This window comes from Lissotriton helveticus, chromosome 1_1 (assembly GCF_964261635.1).
Source record: "Lissotriton helveticus chromosome 1_1, aLisHel1.1, whole genome shotgun sequence".
Lineage (NCBI taxonomy): Eukaryota > Metazoa > Chordata > Amphibia > Caudata > Salamandridae > Lissotriton > Lissotriton helveticus.
Window position 1 is genome coordinate 218,198,608 of NC_136057.1, and position 20,048 is coordinate 218,218,655.

General features: G+C 37.3%; 14 non-coding genes across 14 annotated transcripts; all 14 read right to left on the minus strand.

The window, feature by feature from the left end:
- Positions 1 to 922: 922 nt before the first annotated feature.
- On the minus strand, positions 923 to 1,013 carry TRNAR-UCU (transfer RNA arginine (anticodon UCU)). The gene is given in 2 exon segments: positions 923 to 958; positions 977 to 1,013. It is a non-coding gene; the product is annotated as a tRNA-Arg (tRNA).
- Positions 1,014 to 2,931: 1,918 nt separating this feature from the next.
- Positions 2,932 to 3,022, minus strand: TRNAR-UCU (transfer RNA arginine (anticodon UCU)). Its single transcript is given in 2 exon segments — positions 2,932 to 2,967; positions 2,986 to 3,022. It is a non-coding gene; the product is annotated as a tRNA-Arg (tRNA).
- A 327-nt stretch (positions 3,023 to 3,349) lies between these two features.
- TRNAK-UUU (transfer RNA lysine (anticodon UUU)) lies at positions 3,350 to 3,422 on the minus strand. Its single transcript has one exon. It is a non-coding gene; the product is annotated as a tRNA-Lys (tRNA).
- A 1,518-nt stretch (positions 3,423 to 4,940) lies between these two features.
- On the minus strand, positions 4,941 to 5,031 carry TRNAR-UCU (transfer RNA arginine (anticodon UCU)). The gene is given in 2 exon segments: positions 4,941 to 4,976; positions 4,995 to 5,031. It is a non-coding gene; the product is annotated as a tRNA-Arg (tRNA).
- Positions 5,032 to 5,358: 327 nt separating this feature from the next.
- TRNAK-UUU (transfer RNA lysine (anticodon UUU)) lies at positions 5,359 to 5,431 on the minus strand. The gene has a single exon. It is a non-coding gene; the product is annotated as a tRNA-Lys (tRNA).
- Positions 5,432 to 6,954: 1,523 nt separating this feature from the next.
- On the minus strand, positions 6,955 to 7,045 carry TRNAR-UCU (transfer RNA arginine (anticodon UCU)). The gene is given in 2 exon segments: positions 6,955 to 6,990; positions 7,009 to 7,045. It is a non-coding gene; the product is annotated as a tRNA-Arg (tRNA).
- A 1,918-nt stretch (positions 7,046 to 8,963) lies between these two features.
- TRNAR-UCU (transfer RNA arginine (anticodon UCU)) lies at positions 8,964 to 9,054 on the minus strand. The gene is given in 2 exon segments: positions 8,964 to 8,999; positions 9,018 to 9,054. It is a non-coding gene; the product is annotated as a tRNA-Arg (tRNA).
- A 1,918-nt stretch (positions 9,055 to 10,972) lies between these two features.
- Positions 10,973 to 11,063, minus strand: TRNAR-UCU (transfer RNA arginine (anticodon UCU)). The gene is given in 2 exon segments: positions 10,973 to 11,008; positions 11,027 to 11,063. It is a non-coding gene; the product is annotated as a tRNA-Arg (tRNA).
- A 327-nt stretch (positions 11,064 to 11,390) lies between these two features.
- Positions 11,391 to 11,463, minus strand: TRNAK-UUU (transfer RNA lysine (anticodon UUU)). The gene has a single exon. It is a non-coding gene; the product is annotated as a tRNA-Lys (tRNA).
- Positions 11,464 to 12,981: 1,518 nt separating this feature from the next.
- On the minus strand, positions 12,982 to 13,072 carry TRNAR-UCU (transfer RNA arginine (anticodon UCU)). The gene is given in 2 exon segments: positions 12,982 to 13,017; positions 13,036 to 13,072. It is a non-coding gene; the product is annotated as a tRNA-Arg (tRNA).
- A 1,920-nt stretch (positions 13,073 to 14,992) lies between these two features.
- On the minus strand, positions 14,993 to 15,083 carry TRNAR-UCU (transfer RNA arginine (anticodon UCU)). The gene is given in 2 exon segments: positions 14,993 to 15,028; positions 15,047 to 15,083. It is a non-coding gene; the product is annotated as a tRNA-Arg (tRNA).
- Positions 15,084 to 17,001: 1,918 nt separating this feature from the next.
- Positions 17,002 to 17,092, minus strand: TRNAR-UCU (transfer RNA arginine (anticodon UCU)). The gene is given in 2 exon segments: positions 17,002 to 17,037; positions 17,056 to 17,092. It is a non-coding gene; the product is annotated as a tRNA-Arg (tRNA).
- Positions 17,093 to 19,012: 1,920 nt separating this feature from the next.
- Positions 19,013 to 19,103, minus strand: TRNAR-UCU (transfer RNA arginine (anticodon UCU)). Its single transcript is given in 2 exon segments — positions 19,013 to 19,048; positions 19,067 to 19,103. It is a non-coding gene; the product is annotated as a tRNA-Arg (tRNA).
- Positions 19,104 to 19,430: 327 nt separating this feature from the next.
- Positions 19,431 to 19,503, minus strand: TRNAK-UUU (transfer RNA lysine (anticodon UUU)). The gene has a single exon. It is a non-coding gene; the product is annotated as a tRNA-Lys (tRNA).
- Between the last annotated feature and the right edge of the window lie 545 nt (positions 19,504 to 20,048).

A 20,048-nucleotide genomic window follows, 5' to 3' on the forward strand; every position in this document is an offset into this window, starting at 1 on the left:
AAAATTGACCCAGCTGGTGTTTGAACACAAAGCCTTTGAATGCTTTTGCTACATTCGTCTAGGACTCCAAGCCGCTATCCATTGCACTAGAGATCCGACCTGATTCAACACGGTGATCAGAGATTCACAAATAAAAAGATGACCTATCAGCTGTTGACCAACTTTATCAAGTTAATCGGACACTACCTTACATTTTGAACATTGAATTGGGTAAAAGATAATCAACATGTCAAACTACATGATACAGTTTGGGTAAGTCTTCTTAACCCTTGTCAAAGAATGTAGAAGACAGATGGGTATGTAATGACTTGATTAGGACTTTTTTGAAACATCTCGAATAGGACTCCCCATTCATTGGATCCTGAAAAGAGTATGCAATTGATATACCTTTTCTTTAACCAAGCCGCCTGAACAGGGACTTGAACCCTAGGCCCTCAGATTAAAAGACTGATGCTCTCCCGACTGAGCTATCCAGGCTCGGAGAGGGCGCTCCACAAAATGACCTTATCAACATTTGGAAGTGTCCCAACTATCACTACGTTTCTTAAGATGGTTGCCGGTATTAAGTACTGAATACGCGGAATATAATAATGAATTGGTACTTCAAGCATTTGAAATCTCTTCAGTAAATGTAACCTTATTGTAAGTCCTGAAATTGCTACTATCTAATTTTTTTTGCTGACTTAGAAGTCATATGTTTTTATTGACATTGTAAAATGAAGGAAGGGCCCAAAAACTTACTTCTGAGTAAATTACATTTTCATAAGTACAGCTGCCAATTTCCTCTTCTGCAAAGATTGCGTAATTTGAATAGTATCTATTTAAAATAGACTTCCTTTCACTGCCCTTTTTGGTGAAGCAGAAGCATGCATGCACTGTTTATTACTCTTTTAAACAGTTATGAAGTAAATAGGGATAAAACTGACTCTGGTGGGATTTGAACCCACAACCTTTGAATATCTTTTTTACATTCACCTAGAAGTCCAATGCGCTATCCATTGCGCCACAGAGCCAATACGCTCTGATTAGGTGCAGAGATATTCTGAAATGAAATAATGTTGATCAGCTTTATAAAGTTCATTTGATACTATAACCATGGATTTATTTTGAATATTGAATTGGGGAAATTATATTCACCGTCTCAAGTTACATGATACCTTAGGTAAGTCTACGTACGACTTAAGTTTAGTCAAATGGCACATGATATATGAGGCAGATGTGCATTTCACAACTCCATGAAAGACGTTTTTGCAATTTTAGTAATGGAATATCTTATTCGTCATGCAGGGGAACACAAAAAGAGCATCCAATTAGAGTAATTTTTCTTTAAAGGAAGCAACCGCCTGAACAGGGACTTGAACCCTGGACCCTCAGATTAAAAGTCTGATGCTCTACGGACTGAGCTATCCAGGCTCTGCTATACTCTGTCTTAAAATCAGCTAAACAAATGTGGACGTACACTGACCTACACTCTGTGTATTAATATGGTTACATATATTAGCAATCAAATTTGTAGAGTTTAATAACAAATTGATGTTTTAACCCCTTCCATGCTCATGACGAGCTCAGCTCGTCGTGCAGTACACTTGTCGTGTGCTTATGACGAGCTGAGCTCGTCATGAACAATGGATTTACAGATCATTCAGCACAGGAGGAAAATCTCCTGTAGCATTGAAGGTGTTAAGCATTTGAAATTTCAGCAGCACACGTAATCCATTTTAAATCCTGAAATTTGTACTATCTCATTTTCGGCTGACTTAGAAATCATGTGTCTAAAATGACCTTGTGAAATCAATAAAGTGCCAAATACTATTACTACCTACTAAATTACATACATTTTCAGCAGTTTCTTTGGGAACTTCCTCTTGGGCATAGATTATGCAATGTTTTCAAAGCAAACAGTCTCTGTTTAAGTAGACTTTCTTTCACTGCCATTTTGGTAAATGTTTCTGGTGATGCAGACGCAGGCATTGCTTGTTACTGCTTCAAATAGTTATAAAATAAGAGGAGGGATAAAATTGACCCAGCTGGTGTTTGAACACAAAGCCTTTGAATGCTTTTGCTACATTCGTCTAGGACTCCAAGCCGCTATCCATTGCACTAGAGATCCGACCTGATTCAACACGGTGATCAGAGATTCACAAATAAAAAGATGACCTATCAGCTGTTGACCAACTTTATCAAGTTAATCGGACACTACCTTACATTTTGAACATTGAATTGGGTAAAAGATAATCAACAAACTACATGATACAGTTTGGGTAAGTCTTCTTAACCCTTGTCAAAGAATGTAGAAGACAGATGGGTATGTAATGACTTGATTAAGACTTTTTTGAAACATCTCGAATAGGACTCCCCATTCATTGGATCCTGAAAAGAGTATGCAATTGATATACCTTTTCTTTAACCAAGCCGCCTGAACAGGGACTTGAACCCTGGGCCCTCAGATTAAAAGACTGATGCTCTCCCGACTGAGCTATCCAGGCTCGGAGAGGCCGCTCCACAAAATGACCTTATCAACATTTGGAAGTGTCCCAACTATCACTACGTTTCTTAAGATGGTTGCCGGTATTAAGTACTGAATACGCGGAATATAATAATGAATTGGTACTTCAAGCATTTGAAATCTCTTCAGTAAATGTAACCTTATTGTAAGTCCTGAAATTGCTACTATCTCATTTTTTTTGCTGACTTAGAAGTCATATGTTTTTATTGACATTGTAAAATTAAGGAAGGGCCCAAAATCTTACTTCTGAGTAAATTACATTTTCATAAGTACAGCTGCCAATTTCCTCTTCTGCAAAGATTGCGTAATTTGAATAGTATCTATTTAAAATAGACTTCCTTTCACTGCCCTTTTTGGTGAAGCAGAAGCATGCATGCACTGTTTATTACTCTTTTAAACAGTTATGAAATAAATAGGGATAAAACTGACTCTGGTGGGATTCGAACCCACAACCTTTGAATATCTTTGTTACATTCACCTAGAAGTCCAATGCGCTATCCATTGCGCCACAGAGCCAATACGCTCTAATTAGGTGCAGAGATATTCTGAAATGAAATAATGTTGATCAGCTTTATAAAGTTCATTTGATACTATAACCATGGATTTATTTTGAATATTGAATTGGGGAAATTATATTCACCGTCTCAAGTTACATGATACCTTAGGTAAGTCTACGTACGACTTAAGTTTAGTCAAATGGCACATGATATATGAGGCAGATGTGCATTTCACAACTCCATGAAAGACGTTTTTGCAATTTTAGTAATGGAATATCTTATTCGTCATGCAGGGGAACACAAAAAGAGCATCCAATTAGAGTAATTTTTCTTTAAAGGAAGCAACCGCCTGAACAGGGACTTGAACCCTGGACCCTCAGATTAAAAGTCTGATGCTCTACCGACTGAGCTATCCAGGCTCTGCTATATTCTGTCTTAAAATCAGCTAAACAAATGTGGACGTACACTGACCTACACTCTATGTATTAATATGGTTACATATATTAGCAATCAAATTTGTAGAGTTTAATAACAAATTGATGTTTTAACCCCTTCCATGCTCATGACGAGCTCAGCTCTTCGTGCAGTACACTTGTCGTGTGCTTATGACGAGCTGAGCTCGTCATGAACAATGGATTTACAGATCATTCAGCACAGGAGGAAAATCTCCTGTAGCATTGAAGGTGTTAAGCATTTGAAATTTCAGCAGCACACGTAATCCATTTTAAATCCTGAAATTTGTACTATCTCATTTTCGGCTGACTTAGAAATCATGTGTCTAAAATGACATTGTGAAATCAATAAAGTGCCAAATACTATTACTACCTACTAAATTACATACATTTTCAGCAGTATCTTTGGGAATTTCCTCTTGGGCATAGATTATGCAATGTTTTCAAAGCAAACAGTCTCTGTTTAAGTAGACTTTCTTTCACTGCCATTTTGGTAAATGTTTCTGGTGATGCAGACGCAGGCATTGCTTGTTACTGTTTCAATTAGTTATAAAATAAGAGGAGGGATAAAATTGACCCAGCTGGTGTTTGAACACAAAGCCTTTGAATGCTTTTGCTACATTCGTCTAGGACTCCAAGCCGCTATCCATTGCACTAGAGATCCGACCTGATTCAACACGGTGATCAGAGATTCACAAATAAAAAGATGACCTATCAGCTGTTGACCAACTTTATCAAGTTAATCGGACACTACCTTACATTTTGAACATTGAATTGGGTAAAAGATTATCAACAAACTACATGATACAGTTTGGGTAAGTCTTCTTAACCCTTGTCAAAGAATGTAGAAGACAGATGGGTATGTAATGACTTGATTAAGACTTTTTTGAAACATCTCTAATAGGACTCCCCATTCATTGGATCCTGAAAAGAGTATGCAATTGATATACCTTTTCTTTAACCAAGCCGCCTGAACAGGGACTTGAACCCTGGGCCCTCAGATTAAAAGTCTGATGCTCTCCCGACTGAGCTATCCAGGCTCGGAGAGGGCGCTCCACAAAATGACCTTATCAACATTTGGAAGTGTCCCAACTATCACTACGTTTCTTAAGATGGTTGCCGGTATTAAGTACTGAATACGCGGAATATAATAATGAATTGGTACTTCAAGCATTTGAAATCTCTTCAGTAAATTTAACCTTATTGTAAGTCCTGAAATTGCTACTATCTCATTTTTTTTGCTGACTTAGAAGTCATATGTTTTTATTGACATTGTAAAATTAAGGAAGGGCCCAAAATCTTACTTCTGAGTAAATTACATTTTCATAAGTACAGCTGCCAATTTCCTCTTCTGCAAAGATTGCGTAACTTGAATAGTATCTATTTAAAATAGACTTCCTTTCACTGCCCTTTTTGGTGAAGCAGAAGCATGCATGCACTGTTTATTACTCTTTTAAACAGTTATGAAATAAATAGGGATAAAACTGACTCTGGTGGGATTCGAACCCACAACCTTTGAATATCTTTTTTACATTCACCTAGAAGTCCAATGCGCTATCCATTGCGCCACAGAGCCAATACACACTGATGAGGTGCAGAGATATTCTGAAATGAAATAATGTTGATCAGCTTTATAAAGTTCATTTGATACTATAACCATGGATTTATTTTGAATATTGAATTGGGGAAATTATATTCACCGTCTCAAGTTACATGATACCTTAGGTAAGTCTACGTACGACTTAAGTTTAGTCAAATGGCACATGATATATGAGGCAGATGTGCATTTCACAACTCCATGAAAGACGTTTTTGCAATTTTAGTAATGGAATATCTTATTCGTCATGCAGGGGAACACAAAAAGAGCATCCAATTAGAGTAATTTTTCTTTAAAGGAAGCAACCGCCTGAACAGGGACTTGAACCCTGGACCCTCAGATTAAAAGTCTGATGCTCTACCGACTGAGCTATCCAGGCTCTGCTATACTCTGTCTTAAAATCAGCTAAACAAATGTGGACGTACACTGACCTACACTCTGTGTATTAATATGTTTACATATATTAGCAATCAAATTTGTAGAGTTTAATAACAAATTGATGTTTTAACCCCTTCCATGCTCATGACGAGCTCAGCTCGTCGTGCAGTACACTTGTCGTGTGCTTATGACGAGCTGAGCTCGTCATGAACAATGGATTTACAGATCATTCAGCACAGGAGGAAAATCTCCTGTAGCATTGAAGGTGTTAAGCATTTGAAATTTCAGCAGCACACGTAATCCATTTTAAATCCTGAAATTTGTACTATCTCATTTTCGGCTGACTTAGAAATCATGTGTCTAAAATGACCTTGTGAAATCAATAAAGTGCCAAATACTATTACTACCTACTAAATTACATACATTTTCAGCAGTTTCTTTGGGAACTTCCTCTTGGGCATAGATTATGCAATGTTTTCAAAGCAAACAGTCTCTGTTTAAGTAGACTTTCTTTCACTGCCATTTTGGTAAATGTTTCTGGTGATGCAGACGCAGGCATTGCTTGTTACTGTTTCAATTAGTTATAAAATAAGAGGAGGGATAAAATTGACCCAGCTGGTGTTTGAACACAAAGCCTTTGAATGCTTTTGCTACATTCGTCTAGGACTCCAAGCCGCTATCCATTGCACTAGAGATCCGACCTGATTCAACACGGTGATCAGAGATTCACAAATAAAAAGATGACCTATCAGCTGTTGACCAACTTTATCAAGTTAATCGGACACTACCTTACATTTTGAACATTGAATTGGGTAAAAGATAATCAACATGTCAAACTACATGATACAGTTTGGGTAAGTCTTCTTAACCCTTGTCAAAGAATGTAGAAGACAGATGGGTATGTAATGACTTGATTAGGACTTTTTTGAAACATCTCGAATAGGACTCCCCATTCATTGGATCCTGAAAAGAGTATGCAATTGATATACCTTTTCTTTAACCAAGCCGCCTGAACAGGGACTTGAACCCTGGGCCCTCAGATTAAAAGACTGATGCTCTCCCGACTGAGCTATCCAGGCTCGGAGAGGCCGCTCCACAAAATGACCTTATCAACATTTGGAAGTGTCCCAACTATCACTACGTTTCTTAAGATGGTTGCCGGTATTAAGTACTGAATACGCGGAATATAATAATGAATTGGTACTTCAAGCATTTGAAATCTCTTCAGTAAATGTAACCTTATTGTAAGTCCTGAAATTGCTACTATCTAATTTTTTTTGCTGACTTAGAAGTCATATGTTTTTATTGACATTGTAAAATGAAGGAAGGGCCCAAAAACTTACTTCTGAGTAAATTACATTTTCATAAGTACAGCTGCCAATTTCCTCTTCTGCAAAGATTGCGTAATTTGAATAGTATCTATTTAAAATAGACTTCCTTTCACTGCCCTTTTTGGTGAAGCAGAAGCATGCATGCACTGTTTATTACTCTTTTAAACAGTTATGAAGTAAATAGGGATAAAACTGACTCTGGTGGGATTTGAACCCACAACCTTTGAATATCTTTTTTACATTCACCTAGAAGTCCAATGCGCTATCCATTGCGCCACAGAGCCAATACGCTCTGATTAGGTGCAGAGATATTCTGAAATGAAATAATGTTGATCAGCTTTATAAAGTTCATTTGATACTATAACCATGGATTTATTTTGAATATTGAATTGGGGAAATTATATTCACCGTCTCAAGTTACATGATACCTTAGGTAAGTCTACGTACGACTTAAGTTTAGTCAAATGGCACATGATATATGAGGCAGATGTGCATTTCACAACTCCATGAAAGACGTTTTTGCAATTTTAGTAATGGAATATCTTATTCGTCATGCAGGGGAACACAAAAAGAGCATCCAATTAGAGTAATTTTTCTTTAAAGGAAGCAACCGCCTGAACAGGGACTTGAACCCTGGACCCTCAGATTAAAAGTCTGATGCTCTACGGACTGAGCTATCCAGGCTCTGCTATACTCTGTCTTAAAATCAGCTAAACAAATGTGGACGTACACTGACCTACACTCTGTGTATTAATATGGTTACATATATTAGCAATCAAATTTGTAGAGTTTAATAACAAATTGATGTTTTAACCCCTTCCATGCTCATGACGAGCTCAGCTCGTCGTGCAGTACACTTGTCGTGTGCTTATGACGAGCTGAGCTCGTCATGAACAATGGATTTACAGATCATTCAGCACAGGAGGAAAATCTCCTGTAGCATTGAAGGTGTTAAGCATTTGAAATTTCAGCAGCACACGTAATCCATTTTAAATCCTGAAATTTGTACTATCTCATTTTCGGCTGACTTAGAAATCATGTGTCTAAAATGACCTTGTGAAATCAATAAAGTGCCAAATACTATTACTACCTACCAAATTACATACATTTTCAGCAGTTTCTTTGGGAACTTCCTCTTGGGCATAGATTATGCAATGTTTTCAAAGCAAACAGTCTCTGTTTAAGTAGACTTTCTTTCACTGCCATTTTGGTAAATGTTTCTGGTGATGCAGACGCAGGCATTGCTTGTTACTGCTTCAATTAGTTATAAAATAAGAGGAGGGATAAAATTGACCCAGCTGGTGTTTGAACACAAAGCCTTTGAATGCTTTTGCTACATTCGTCTAGGACTCCAAGCCGCTATCCATTGCACTAGAGATCCGACCTGATTCAACACGGTGATCAGAGATTCACAAATAAAAAGATGACCTATCAGCTGTTGACCAACTTTATCAAGTTAATCGGACACTACCTTACATTTTGAACATTGAATTGGGTAAAAGATAATCAACAAACTACATGATACAGTTTGGGTAAGTCTTCTTAACCCTTGTCAAAGAATGTAGAAGACAGATGGGTATGTAATGACTTGATTAAGACTTTTTTGAAACATCTCGAATAGGACTCCCCATTCATTGGATCCTGAAAAGAGTATGCAATTGATATACCTTTTCTTTAACCAAGCCGCCTGAACAGGGACTTGAACCCTGGGCCCTCAGATTAAAAGACTGATGCTCTCCCGACTGAGCTATCCAGGCTCGGAGAGGCCGCTCCACAAAATGACCTTATCAACATTTGGAAGTGTCCCAACTATCACTACGTTTCTTAAGATGGTTGCCGGTATTAAGTACTGAATACGCGGAATATAATAATGAATTGGTACTTCAAGCATTTGAAATCTCTTCAGTAAATTTAACCTTATTGTAAGTCCTGAAATTGCTACTATCTCATTTTTTTTGCTGACTTAGAAGTCATATGTTTTTATTGACATTGTAAAATTAAGGAAGGGCCCAAAATCTTACTTCTGAGTAAATTACATTTCCATAAGTACAGCTGCCAATTTCCTCTTCTGCAAAGATTGCGTAATTTGAATAGTATCTATTTAAAATAGACTTCCTTTCACTGCCCTTTTTGGTGAAGCAGAAGCATGCATGCACTGTATATTACTCTTTTAAACAGTTATGAAATAAATAGGGATAAAACTGACTCTGGTGGGATTCGAACCCACAACCTTTGAATATCTTTTTTACATTCACCTAGAAGTCCAATGCGCTATCCATTGCGCCACAGAGCCAATACGCTCTAATTAGGTGCAGAGATATTCTGAAATGAAATAATGTTGATCAGCTTTATAAAGTTCATTTGATACTATAACCATGGATTTATTTTGAATATTGAATTGGGGAAATTATATTCACCGTCTCAAGTTACATGATACCTTAGGTAAGTCTACGTACGACTTAAGTTTAGTCAAATGGCACATGATATATGAGGCAGATGTGCATTTCACAACTCCATGAAAGACGTTTTTGCAATTTTAGTAATGGAATATCTTATTCGTCATGCAGGGGAACACAAAAAGAGCATCCAATTAGAGTAATTTTTCTTTAAAGGAAGCAACCGCCTGAACAGGGACTTGAACCCTGGACCCTCAGATTAAAAGTCTGATGCTCTGCCGACTGAGCTATCCAGGCTCTGCTATATTCTGTCTTAAAATCAGCTAAACAAATGTGGACGTACACTGACCTACACTCTATGTATTAATATGGTTACATATATTAGCAATCAAATTTGTAGAGTTTAATAACAAATTGATGTTTTAACCCCTTCCATGCTCATGACGAGCTCAGCTCTTCGTGCAGTACACTTGTCGTGTGCTTATGACGAGCTGAGCTCGTCATGAACAATGGATTTACAGATCATTCAGCACAGGAGGAAAATCTCCTGTAGCATTGAAGGTGTTAAGCATTTGAAATTTCAGCAGCACACGTAATCCATTTTAAATCCTGAAATTTGTACTATCTCATTTTCGGCTGACTTAGAAATCATGTGTCTAAAATGACATTGTGAAATCAATAAAGTGCCAAATACTATTACTACCTACTAAATTACATACATTTTCAGCAGTATCTTTGGGAATTTCCTCTTGGGCATAGATTATGCAATGTTTTCAAAGCAAACAGTCTCTGTTTAAGTAGACTTTCTTTCACTGCCATTTTGGTAAATGTTTCTGGTGATGCAGACGCAGGCATTGCTTGTTACTGCTTCAATTAGTTATAAAATAAGAGGAGGGATAAAATTGACCCAGCTGGTGTTTGAACACAAAGCCTTTGAATGCTTTTGCTACATTCGTCTAGGACTCCAAGCCGCTATCCATTGCACTAGAGATCCGACCTGATTCAACACGGTGATCAGAGATTCACAAATAAAAAGATGACCTATCAGCTGTTGACCAACTTTATCAAGTTAATCGGACACTACCTTACATTTTGAACATTGAATTGGGTAAAAGATAATCAACAAACTACATGATACAGTTTGGGTAAGTCTTCTTAACCCTTGTCAAAGAATGTAGAAGACAGATGGGTATGTAATGACTTGATTAAGACTTTTTTGAAACATCTCGAATAGGACTCCCCATTCATTGGATCCTGAAAAGAGTATGCAATTGATATACCTTTTCTTTAACCAAGCCGCCTGAACAGGGACTTGAACCCTGGGCCCTCAGATTAAAAGACTGATGCTCTCCCGACTGAGCTATCCAGGCTCGGAGAGGCCGCTCCACAAAATGACCTTATCAACATTTGGAAGTGTCCCAACTATCACTACGTTTCTTAAGATGGTTGCCGGTATTAAGTACTGAATACGCGGAATATAATAATGAATTGGTACTTCAAGCATTTGAAATCTCTTCAGTAAATTTAACCTTATTGTAAGTCCTGAAATTGCTACTATCTCATTTTTTTTGCTGACTTAGAAGTCATATGTTTTTATTGACATTGTAAAATTAAGGAAGGGCCCAAAATCTTACTTCTGAGTAAATTACATTTCCATAAGTACAGCTGCCAATTTCCTCTTCTGCAAAGATTGCGTAATTTGAATAGTATCTATTTAAAATAGACTTCCTTTCACTGCCCTTTTTGGTGAAGCAGAAGCATGCATGCACTGTATATTACTCTTTTAAACAGTTATGAAATAAATAGGGATAAAACTGACTCTGGTGGGATTCGAACCCACAACCTTTGAATATCTTTTTTACATTCACCTAGAAGTCCAATGCGCTATCCATTGCGCCACAGAGCCAATACGCTCTAATTAGGTGCAGAGATATTCTGAAATGAAATAATGTTGATCAGCTTTATAAAGTTCATTTGATACTATAACCATGGATTTATTTTGAATATTGAATTGGGGAAATTATATTCACCGTCTCAAGTTACATGATACCTTAGGTAAGTCTACGTACGACTTAAGTTTAGTCAAATGGCACATGATATATGAGGCAGATGTGCATTTCACAACTCCATGAAAGACGTTTTTGCAATTTTAGTAATGGAATATCTTATTCGTCATGCAGGGGAACACAAAAAGAGCATCCAATTAGAGTAATTTTTCTTTAAAGGAAGCAACCGCCTGAACAGGGACTTGAACCCTGGACCCTCAGATTAAAAGTCTGATGCTCTACCGACTGAGCTATCCAGGCTCTGCTATATTCTGTCTTAAAATCAGCTAAACAAATGTGGAGGTACACTGACCTACACTCTATGTATTAATATGGTTACATATATTAGCAATCAAATTTGTAGAGTTTAATAACAAATTGATGTTTTAACCCCTTCCATGCTCATGACGAGCTCAGCTCTTCGTGCAGTACACTTGTCGTGTGCTTATGACGAGCTGAGCTCGTCATGAACAATGGATTTACAGATCATTCAGCACAGGAGGAAAATCTCCTGTAGCATTGAAGGTGTTAAGCATTTGAAATTTCAGCAGCACACGTAATCCATTTTAAATCCTGAAATTTGTACTATCTCATTTTCGGCTGACTTAGAAATCATGTGTCTAAAATGACATTGTGAAATCAATAAAGTGCCAAATACTATTACTACCTACTAAATTACATACATTTTCAGCAGTATCTTTGGGAATTTCCTCTTGGGCATAGATTATGCAATGTTTTCAAAGCAAACAGTCTCTGTTTAAGTAGACTTTCTTTCACTGCCATTTTGGTAAATGTTTCTGGTGATGCAGACGCAGGCATTGCTTGTTACTGTTTCAATTAGTTATAAAATAAGAGGAGGGATAAAATTGACCCAGCTGGTGTTTGAACACAAAGCCTTTGAATGCTTTTGCTACATTCGTCTAGGACTCCAAGCCGCTATCCATTGAACTAGAGATCCGACCTGATTCAACACGGTGATCAGAGATTCACAAATAAAAAGATGACCTATCAGCTGTTGACCAACTTTATCAAGTTAATCGGACACTACCTTACATTTTGAACATTGAATTGGGTAAAAGATAATCAACAAACTACATGATACAGTTTGGGTAAGTCTTCTTAACCCTTGTCAAAGAATGTAGAAGACAGATGGGTATGTAATGACTTGATTAAGACTTTTTTGAAACATCTCTAATAGGACTCCCCATTCATTGGATCCTGAAAAGAGTATGCAATTGATATACCTTTTCTTTAACCAAGCCGCCTGAACAGGGACTTGAACCCTGGGCCCTCAGATTAAAAGTCTGATGCTCTCCCGACTGAGCTATCCAGACTCGGAGAGGGCGCTCCACAAAATGACCTTATCAACATTTGGAAGTGTCCCAACTATCACTACGTTTCTTAAGATGGTTGCCGGTATTAAGTACTGAATACGCGGAATATAATAATGAATTGGTACTTCAAGCATTTGAAATCTCTTCAGTAAATTTAACCTTATTGTAAGTCCTGAAATTGCTACTATCTCATTTTTTTTGCTGACTTAGAATTCATATGTTTTTATTGACATTGTAAAATTAAGGAAGGGCCCAAAATCTTACTTCTGAGTAAATTACATTTTCATAAGTACAGCTGCCAATTTCCTCTTCTGCAAAGATTGCGTAACTTGAATAGTATCTATTTAAAATAGACTTCCTTTCACTGCCCTTTTTGGTGAAGCAGAAGCATGCATGCACTGTTTATTACTCTTTTAAACAGTTATGAAATAAATAGGGATAAAACTGACTCTGGTGGGATTCGAACCCACAACCTTTGAATATCTTTTTTACATTCGCCTAGAAGTCCAATGCGCTATCCATTGCGCCACAGAGCCAATACGCTCTGATTAGGTGCAGAGATATTCTGAAATGAAATAATGTTGATCAGCTTTATAAAGTTCATTTGATACTATAACCATGGATTTATTTTGAATATTGAATTGGGGAAATTATATTCACCGTCTCAAGTTACATGATACCTTAGGTAAGTCTACGTACGACTTAAGTTTAGTCAAATGGCACATGATATATGAGGCAGATGTGCATTTCACAACTCCATGAAAGACGTTTTTGCAATTTTAGTAATGGAATATCTTATTTTCGTCATGCAGGGGAACACAAAAAGAGCATCCAATTAGAGTAATTTTTCTTTAAAGGAAGCAACCGCCTGAACAGGGACTTGAACCCTGGACCCTCAGATTAAAAGTCTGATGCTCTACCGACTGAGCTATCCAGGGTCTGCTATACTCTGTCTTAAAATCAGCTAAACAAATGTGGACGTACACTGACCTACACTCTGTGTATTAATATGGTTACATATATTAGCAATCAAATTTGTAGAGTTTAATAACAAATTGATGTTTTAACCCCTTCCATGCTCATGACGAGCTCAGCTCGTCGTGCAGTACACTTGTCGTGTGCTTATGACGAGCTGAGCTCGTCATGAACAATGGATTTACAGATCATTCAGCACAGGAGGAAAATCTCCTGTAGCATTGAAGGTGTTAAGCATTTGAAATTTCAGCAGCACACGTAATCCATTTTAAATCCTGAAATTTGTACTATCTCATTTTCGGCTGACTTAGAAATCATGTGTCTAAAATGACATTGTGAAATCAATAAAGTGCCAAATACTATTACTACCTACTAAATTACATACATTTTCAGCAGTTTCTTTGGGAACTTCCTCTTGGGCATAGATTATGCAATGTTTTCAAAGCAAACAGTCTCTGTTTAAGTAGACTTTCTTTCACTGCCATTTTGGTAAATGTTTCTGGTGATGCAGACGCAGGCATTGCTTGTTACTGCTTCAATTAGTTATAAAATAAGAGGAGGGATAAAATTGACCCAGCTGGTGTTTGAACACAAAGCCTTTGAATGCTTTTGCTACATTCGTCTAGGACTCCAAGCCGCTATCCATTGCACTAGAGATCCGACCTGATTCAACACGGTGATCAGAGATTCACAAATAAAAAGATGACCTATCAGCTGTTGACCAACTTTATCAAGTTAATCGGACACTACCTTACATTTTGAACATTGAATTGGGTAAAAGATAATCAACAAACTACATGATACAGTTTGGGTAAGTCTTCTTAACCCTTGTCAAAGAATGTAGAAGACAGATGGGTATGTAATGACTTGATTAAGACTTTTTTGAAACATCTCGAATAGGACTCCCCATTCATTGGATCCTGAAAAGAGTATGCAATTGATATACCTTTTCTTTAACCAAGCCGCCTGAACAGGGACTTGAACCCTGGGCCCTCAGATTAAAAGTCTGATGCTCTCCCGACTGAGCTATCCAGGCTCGGAGAGGGCGCTCCACAAAATGACCTTATCAACATTTGGAAGTGTCCCAACTATCACTACGTTTCTTAAGATGGTTGCCGGTATTAAGTACTGAATACGCGGAATATAATAATGAATTGGTACTTCAAGCATTTGAAATCTCTTCAGTAAATTTAACCTTATTGTAAGTCCTGAAATTGCTACTATCTCATTTTTTTTGCTGACTTAGAATTCATATGTTTTTATTGACATTGTAAAATTAAGGAAGGGCCCAAAATCTTACTTCTGAGTAAATTACATTTTCATAAGTACAGCTGCCAATTTCCTCTTCTGCAAAGATTGCGTAACTTGAATAGTATCTATTTAAAATAGACTTCCTTTCACTGCCCTTTTTGGTGAAGCAGAAGCATGCATGCACTGTTTATTACTCTTTTAAACAGTTATGAAATAAATAGGGATAAAACTGACTCTGGTGGGATTTGAACCCACAACCTTTGAATATCTTTTTTACATTCACCTAGAAGTCCAATGCGCTATCCATTGCGCCACAGAGCCAATACGCTCTGATTAGGTGCAGAGATATTCTGAAATGAAATAATGTTGATCAGCTTTATAAAGTTCATTTGATACTATAACCATGGATTTATTTTGAATATTGAATTGGGGAAATTATATTCACCGTCTCAAGTTACATGATACCTTAGGTAAGTCTACGTACGACTTAAGTTTAGTCAAATGGCACATGATATATGAGGCAGATGTGCATTTCACAACTCCATGAAAGACGTTTTTGCAATTTTAGTAATGGAATATCTTATTCGTCATGCAGGGGAACACAAAAAGAGCATCCAATTAGAGTAATTTTTCTTTAAAGGAAGCAACCGCCTGAACAGGGACTTGAACCCTGGACCCTCAGATTAAAAGTCTGATGCTCTACGGACTGAGCTATCCAGGCTCTGCTATACTCTGTCTTAAAATCAGCAAAACAAATGTGGACGTACACTGACCTACACTCTGTGTATTAATATGGTTACATATATTAGCAATCAAATTTGTAGAGTTTAATAACAAATTGATGTTTTAACCCCTTCCATGCTCATGACGAGCTCAGCTCGTCGTGCAGTACACTTGTCGTGTGCTTATGACGAGCTGAGCTCGTCATGAACAATGGATTTACAGATCATTCAGCACAGGAGGAAAATCTCCTGTAGCATTGAAGGTGTTAAGCATTTGAAATTTCAGCAGCACACGTAATCCATTTTAAATCCTGAAATTTGTACTATCTCATTTTCGGCTGACTTAGAAATCATGTGTCTAAAATGACCTTGTGAAATCAATAAAGTGCCAAATACTATTACTACCTACTAAATTACATACATTTTCAGCAGTTTCTTTGGGAACTTCCTCTTGGGCATAGATTATGCAATGTTTTCAAAGCAAACAGTCTCTGTTTAAGTAGACTTTCTTTCACTGCCATTTTGGTAAATGTTTCTGGTGATGCAGACGCAGGCATTGCTTGTTACTGCTTCAATTAGTTATAAAATAAGAGGAGGGATAAAATTGACCCAGCTGGTGTTTGAACACAAAGCCTTTGAATGCTTTTGCTACATTCGTCTAGGACTCCAAGCCGCTATCCATTGCACTAGAGATCCGACCTGATTCAACACGGTGATCAGAGATTCACAAATAAAAAGATGACCTATCAGCTGTTGACCAACTTTATCAAGTTAATCGGACACTACCTTACATTTTGAACATTGAATTGGGTAAAAGATAATCAAAAAACTACATGATACAGTTTGGGTAAGTCTTCTTAACCCTTGTCAAAGAATGTAGAAGACAGATGGGTATGTAATGACTTGATTAAGACTTTTTTGAAACATCTCGAATAGGACTCCCCATTCATTGGATCCTGAAAAGAGTATGCAATTGATATACCTTTTCTTTAACCAAGCCGCCTGAACAGGGACTTGAACCCTGGGCCCTCAGATTAAAAGTCTGATGCTCTCCCGACTGAGCTATCCAGGCTCGGAGAGGGTGCTCCACAAAATGACCTTATCAACATTTGGAAGTGTCCCAACTATCACTACGTTTCTTAAGATGGTTGCCGGTATTAAGTACTGAATACGCGGAATATAATAATGAATTGGTACTTCAAGCATTTGAAATCTCTTCAGTAAATTTAACCTTATTGTAAGTCCTGAAATTGCTACTATCTCATTTTTTTTGCTGACTTAGAATTCATATGTTTTTATTGACATTGTAAAATTAAGGAAGGGCCCAAAATCTTACTTCTGAGTAAATTACATTTTCATAAGTACAGCTGCCAATTTCCTCTTCTGCAAAGATTGCGTAACTTGAATAGTATCTATTTAAAATAGACTTCCTTTCACTGCCCTTTTTGGTGAAGCAGAAGCATGCATGCACTGTTTATTACTCTTTTAAACAGTTATGAAATAAATAGGGATAAAACTGACTCTGGTGGGATTCGAACCCACAACCTTTGAATATCTTTTTTACATTCACCTAGAAGTCCAATGCGCTATCCATTGCGCCACAGAGCCAATACGCTCTGATTAGGTGCAGAGATATTCTGAAATGAAATAATGTTGATCAGCTTTATAAAGTTCATTTGATACTATAACCATGGATTTATTTTGAATATTGAATTGGGGAAATTATATTCACCGTCTCAAGTTACATGATACCTTAGGTAAGTCTACGTACGACTTAAGTTTAGTCAAATGGCACATGATATATGAGGCAGATGTGCATTTCACAACTCCATGAAAGACGTTTTTGCAATTTTAGTAATGGAATATCTTATTTTCGTCATGCAGGGGAACACAAAAAGAGCATCCAATTAGAGTAATTTTTCTTTAAAGGAAGCAACCGCCTGAACAGGGACTTGAACCCTGGACCCTCAGATTAAAAGTCTGATGCTCTACCGACTGAGCTATCCAGGGTCTGCTATACTCTGTCTTAAAATCAGCTAAACAAATGTGGACGTACACTGACCTACACTCTGTGTATTAATATGGTTACATATATTAGCAATCAAATTTGTAGAGTTTAATAACAAATTGATGTTTTAACCCCTTCCATGCTCATGACGAGCTCAGCTCGTCGTGCAGTACACTTGTCGTGTGCTTATGACGAGCTGAGCTCGTCATGAACAATGGATTTACAGATCATTCAGCACAGGAGGAAAATCTCCTGTAGCATTGAAGGTGTTAAGCATTTGAAATTTCAGCAGCACACGTAATCCATTTTAAATCCTGAAATTTGTACTATCTCATTTTCGGCTGACTTAGAAATCATGTGTCTAAAATGACCTTGTGAAATCAATAAAGTGCCAAATACTATTACTACCTACCAAATTACATACATTTTCAGCAGTTTCTTTGGGAACTTCCTCTTGGGCATAGATTATGCAATGTTTTCAAAGCAAACAGTCTCTGTTTAAGTAGACTTTCTTTCACTGCCATTTTGGTAAATGTTTCTGGTGATGCAGACGCAGGCATTGCTTGTTACTGCTTCAATTAGTTATAAAATAAGAGGAGGGATAAAATTGACCCAGCTGGTGTTTGAACACAAAGCCTTTGAATGCTTTTGCTACATTCGTCTAGGACTCCAAGCCGCTATCCATTGCACTAGAGATCCGACCTGATTCAACACGGTGATCAGAGATTCACAAATAAAAAGATGACCTATCAGCTGTTGACCAACTTTATCAAGTTAATCGGACACTACCTTACATTTTGAACATTGAATTGGGTAAAAGATAATCAACAAACTACATGATACAGTTTGGGTAAGTCTTCTTAACCCTTGTCAAAGAATGTAGAAGACAGATGGGTATGTAATGACTTGATTAAGACTTTTTTGAAACATCTCGAATAGGACTCCCCATTCATTGGATCCTGAAAAGAGTATGCAATTGATATACCTTTTCTTTAACCAAGCCGCCTGAACAGGGACTTGAACCCTGGGCCCTCAGATTAAAAGACTGATGCTCTCCCGACTGAGCTATCCAGGCTCGGAGAGGCCGCTCCACAAAATGACCTTATCAACATTTGGAAGTGTCCCAACTATCACTACGTTTCTTAAGATGGTTGCCGGTATTAAGTACTGAATACGCGGAATATAATAATGAATTGGTACTTCAAGCATTTGAAATCTCTTCAGTAAATTTAACCTTATTGTAAGTCCTGAAATTGCTACTATCTCATTTTTTTTGCTGACTTAGAAGTCATATGTTTTTATTGACATTGTAAAATTAAGGAAGGGCCCAAAATCTTACTTCTGAGTAAATTACATTTCCATAAGTACAGCTGCCAATTTCCTCTTCTGCAAAGATTGCGTAATTTGAATAGTATCTATTTAAAATAGACTTCCTTTCACTGCCCTTTTTGGTGAAGCAGAAGCATGCATGCACTGTATATTACTCTTTTAAACAGTTATGAAATAAATAGGGATAAAACTGACTCTGGTGGGATTCGAACCCACAACCTTTGAATATCTTTTTTACATTTACCTAGAAGTCCAATGCGCTATCCATTGCGCCACAGAGCCAATACGCTCTAATTAGGTGCAGAGATATTCTGAAATGAAATAATGTTGATCAGCTTTATAAAGTTCATTTGATACTATAACCATGGATTTATTTTGAATATTGAATTGGGGAAATTATATTCACCGTCTCAAGTTACATGATACCTTAGGTAAGTCTACGTACGACTTAAGTTTAGTCAAATGGCACATGATATATGAGGCAGATGTGCATTTCACAACTCCATGAAAGACGTTTTTGCAATTTTAGTAATGGAATATCTTATTCGTCATGCAGGGGAACACAAAAAGAGCATCCAATTAGAGTAATTTTTCTTTAAAGGAAGCAACCGCCTGAACAGGGACTTGAACCCTGGACCCTCAGATTAAAAGTCTGATGCTCTACCGACTGAGCTATCCAGGCTCTGCTATATTCTGTCTTAAAATCAGCTAAACAAATGTGGACGTACACTGACCTACACTCTATGTATTAATATGGTTACATATATTAGCAATCAAATTTGTAGAGTTTAATAACAAATTGATGTTTTAACCCCTTCCATGCTCATGACGAGCTCAGCTCTTCGTGCAGTACACTTGTCGTGTGCTTATGACGAGCTGAGCTCGTCATGAACAATGGATTTACAGATCATTCAGCACAGGAGGAAAATCTCCTGTAGCATTGAAGGTGTTAAGCATTTGAAATTTCAGCAGCACACGTAATCCATTTTAAATCCTGAAATTTGTACTATCTCATTTTCGGCTGACTTAGAAATCATGTGTCTAAAATGACATTGTGAAATCAATAAAGTGCCAAATACTATTACTACCTACTAAATTACATACATTTTCAGCAGTATCTTTGGGAATTTCCTCTTGGGCATAGATTATGCAATGTTTTCAAAGCAAACAGTCTCTGTTTAAGTAGACTTTCTTTCACTGCCATTTTGGTAAATGTTTCTGGTGATG